The sequence below is a fragment of the Phalacrocorax carbo genome, chromosome 23, assembly GCF_963921805.1.
Source record: "Phalacrocorax carbo chromosome 23, bPhaCar2.1, whole genome shotgun sequence".
Taxonomy (NCBI): Eukaryota; Metazoa; Chordata; class Aves; order Suliformes; family Phalacrocoracidae; genus Phalacrocorax; species Phalacrocorax carbo.
Genome location: NC_087535.1, coordinates 395,622 through 399,443, shown reverse-complemented (window position 1 = coordinate 399,443; position 3,822 = coordinate 395,622). Strand labels below are relative to the sequence as shown.

Genomic DNA, 3,822 nt, shown 5'->3' with positions numbered 1-3,822 from the left:
CCAGGCTGCCTGTCCACGCTCCTCTCCTGTCCTGACACCAGACTGTGCTGTTTGGGGATGGTGCTCGCCAGAGCCCCGGTAAGAACCTGTTTCCCGCTGTGCCTCTAAAACACCGGGTGCCCCAAGGGCTGGCACCACCTGCCCTTCCCCTCTCCCAGCCTCCCAGGGGGACACTCCACTTTGCCCTGATCTGCCCTTTTCTGGGGGCACACGGTGGGTGGGAAGGGATCGCCTTTACAGAGACACCCCAGGCACCCGGGCTTCCTCAGCCCCGCTGCTCATTGCGGTGGTGTGGCCAGAGAGGACCCAGGCATCCAGGCGCTGGCAGAGGAGCGGGAACACGGACACGGACGCGCACACACATGCAGAGCGTTCCTTTACTGAAGGGGTTTATTGATTGTGAGAGGGAAAGGGCCCAGGGCTCCCAGGGGATCAGGTGGGCTCATCGAGGGACAATCATCTCCGCATGCTGCAGCAGGGGGACAGGACACGGGTGTCACCACTGGCTCCAGTCCTGAAAGGCAGAGTCCAAAATATGACCCCCAGTGTCTGCCGGGACATGAGAGGGGCCTTGTCCCCATCGTCTCTCTCTGCAGAGACCTAGGGAAGGAGATGGGAATTGCAGCCCGCAATACACCCACGACAGGGTCTTGGCTTTCCTGAGACCCCTGTGGCACCCGGAGCTCCGTGCCCCATGTGTCATTAACCCGGGATGCCCCTAAATCTCACAGAGCCCAGCCCAGCCCTCATGGTGATCCTGGGGGTCTGTATGGCGCCTGTATGCCTGGCCTGCACGGCAACCCTCGGGGTCCACAGAGCCCCACTGAGTGCAAGGAAAGGCATGGGGCCAGCTCTGTCCAGCTCACCCTGGGACATGGCTCCTGGGCAGTCCCCTCTGTTTCCCTGTCCCCTACCCAAGTTCTGCCCACCCCTGAGGGCTCAGGATCCTTTGTGGGGCTCGAGATGCCCTGATGCTGCTCACCTAGACATCAACGTCTGCAGCCACAAGTTTCTGGCGCACAAGCTCCACCTGCTTGTCAGCCACAGGGGGCTGGGGAGAAAGGGAGGGTTAGGGATGTGCTTGGGTGCACTGGGGTGTACTGGGAGGCAGGGGAAAGCAATGGGGTCTTTGGGGAGGGTGCTGCCGGGGGAAAGCGGGGTACATGATTTTGTATGGTGCACACAGGAAGCAGTGGGGGGTCCTGGGGAAGGGGGCCTCCCTGGGCAAGCACTGGGGTGCAGGGTGCTTTCTGGGGTTGCCCTGGGGTGTACTGGGTCACGCTGGAGTGTCGTGGCCATAGGAGGCGAGGGGAGGAGGGCCTGGGGCCAGCCGAACTCGCGGTACCTACCTCAGCCCTCTTCACTCGCCCGAGCCTGAGACTTCTCTGTTAAGAGACCATGAGGCCGCACTGGTCACTGGGATGTCCCCAGACCCAGCACGGGATGGGAGGACCAAATTGCCCTCCAGTTCCCCAGGCGTGTTGCCCTCCAGGTTCACCCCACTACTTACGTTCACGCAATAACTTCCACTTGCTTCAAATATTGCCTAGGGACAAAGAGCAAAGCGGTGGTCTGGATTGGGCCTTGGTGGGGCTGTGCGTGGGGCACAGGTGTCCCCAGTCCCTCCAGTCCAAGGGCTTCCCCCGGTGTGAGCAGGAAAATCCCTTCTGCTCCCCCCCAGCCCCATTCCTCTAAGCTTCACCCACGATACCCGCTCATGCAAGGACCAGGGGTGGGGCTGGAGACAAGGAGAGCGTGGGGAATTCAGGGCCTCCAAAGAGGACGGGGTGGGGGGGACCCAGAGACGGGGCGCTGGGGTGAATTAGCGCACCGCAAGGGACTGGGCCGGGGTGTTGAAGGGACAGGACTGCATGGGATGCGAGTGAGGGAATTCAAGCAGGGAGGCTACGGGGACTTCAAGTGCGGTGGTTGGAGGGGGCAGGAGGAAGAGGACTGCAGAGGACCGAAGCCAGGGGACTGGGAGCATGTTTGGCAGTGGGGGTTCAAGGAAGGGGATCTGGAGACTGTGCCGCAGTGGACTGGACGAAAGGCAAAGGACTGGGGGGACAGACGGAAGGAAAGGCATCGGGAACGCTTGAAGGGAGGGCATCTGGGGACCCCGGAGAGGACACGGCAGGGATCCCGGGCAGGAGATGCGTGAGGGAATCAAAAGGATGGGATGGGGAGGCCAAAAAGGGAGGGATGTGGGGCACCAAGACGAGAAACAGGTGTGGGCCCTTGTAGCAGTTTGTGGTGGCCCCTCCCGGGGAGGAGAGAGGTCTGACGATTCAGTGAGGAACCCGGTCTCTGGGCGTCAGAGGCTTAATTGCAGGGGAAGTGGAGGGAAGAGCTGGGATTGTGGGAGGGAGAAGGCTGCATTGCCCAGGGCTGGAGGTGCAGGGCAGCCTGGAGCAGCCCCTGGCTTGGGAAAGGGAGTGGCCAAGTCAAGGGCTTTTGTGCTCCCCGCTACCAATTTCACTCTGCAGGAGAGCTGGTGTTCTGCAGCCAAGACCCGTCCCCAGCCTTGAGCCCTCCCTGTGGCATTGGGGACTCACCTGAGCATCTTCTGGGGTGCACAGCAGGATGGTGAAGAGCAGGGCCACGCCGAGCACTGCGGCCTTCATCTTCCTCTGCCGAGTGGCAAGTCCTGGGTGAAGCTGGAGAAGGTGAGGGGCAGATTTATCCCTCCCAGAACTCCTCCTCGCTCCCCCACTCCCCACCCCGAGAGCCTCCAGGGCAAAGCCAGGCGTGGCAGAGACGCCAGCCCTGGCAACAAGCCCAGCCTCGGCACAGAGTAGCCCCCGCCTCCGGCACAGATCCAACCACTTTCCCCGACATCAGTCCAGCTTCCTGCATGGGGCAGCTGCACATGGAAGGGCCCAGGCATCTGGGGGTCGCGAGGGGAGGGCGGACAGAGCACCCCTGACAGCCGGACACCCTATGGTGACAACGCGCTGCTCCAACAGAAAACCGTCCTCCAACAGCCCCCCAAAGACAGATCCCCCCACCTCCCAGTGCCCCTCACCTCCCAGCACTGCCATCTCCCAGTGCCGCCCGCCTCCCACAGCAGTCTTTCCCTCACCCTGCCGCTCCCCGGCCCCCACCCGCGCCCAGACAACGTGTTCCCATTCTGCAGAGCTCCCCTCTGGCAAGGGGTCCCAGTGACTTGCCCCCCACAAGGCTCTGGCTCCAGCCCTCTCCCTGCCTGGGACTCAGCCACAGCTCACCGAAGGCCCTTTTCCCCAGGGTGTGTCCCTTCAGTGCCCTTGTCCGCAGCCCGGGCAGCGCTGTCCCGATCAGGATCGGCCATTTAGAGGGACATGTTGAAGCGCCTGCTTGTCCCTGTGCAGCCACTCAGAGCTAATTGCAGAGACGGGGCTGCCCTGCAAGAGGAGGGATGTCTGTGCCTGCAGCATCAATGATAAGCTGTGTTTGTCAGGGCCCGTGGCATAAGGAGCCCGTTCAGCAAGATTGGCTCTTCAGGAGCATGCCTGATCAGGGAGGCTCTGGGGTGGTTAATGCAGCCCGGACACCTGGGCTCCCCCCAGCCCCAGCAGCAGGCATAGCCCACATTGGAGGGCAGTGCTGGGGGGACCAGGAAGGAGCAGGTCCCAGGGTATCCCGCATGCCAGGGCTTCCTCACTCCCCTCGGTACAGGCTGGAGCCCAGAGGCGGGGGCATTCCCAAGGGTGCAGCCTGACAGCCGGGGGTGTTTCCTTCAGGCAAGCCTGGCGGCCGGGAGCCCTGCAGGAGCAGGGCTTAAAGCAGCCTACGTGCTGGGGCTGCCTCCTCAGGGGCACTGCATCCCTTTCCCTCTCCCCT

The 3,822-nt window shown here is 62.8% G+C and overlaps 1 long non-coding RNA gene across 1 annotated transcript; it reads right to left on the bottom strand.

Annotated features, from left to right (window-relative positions):
- Nucleotides 1-372: 372 nt before the first annotated feature.
- On the bottom strand, nucleotides 373-3,318 carry LOC135316908 (uncharacterized). The gene is made up of 6 exons (XR_010376105.1): nucleotides 3,228-3,318; nucleotides 2,556-2,657; nucleotides 1,511-1,546; nucleotides 1,350-1,385; nucleotides 983-1,051; nucleotides 373-514 (listed from the first exon to the last, which is right to left on the bottom strand). It is a non-coding gene; the product is annotated as an uncharacterized LOC135316908 (long non-coding RNA).
- Between the last annotated feature and the right edge of the window lie 504 nt (nucleotides 3,319-3,822).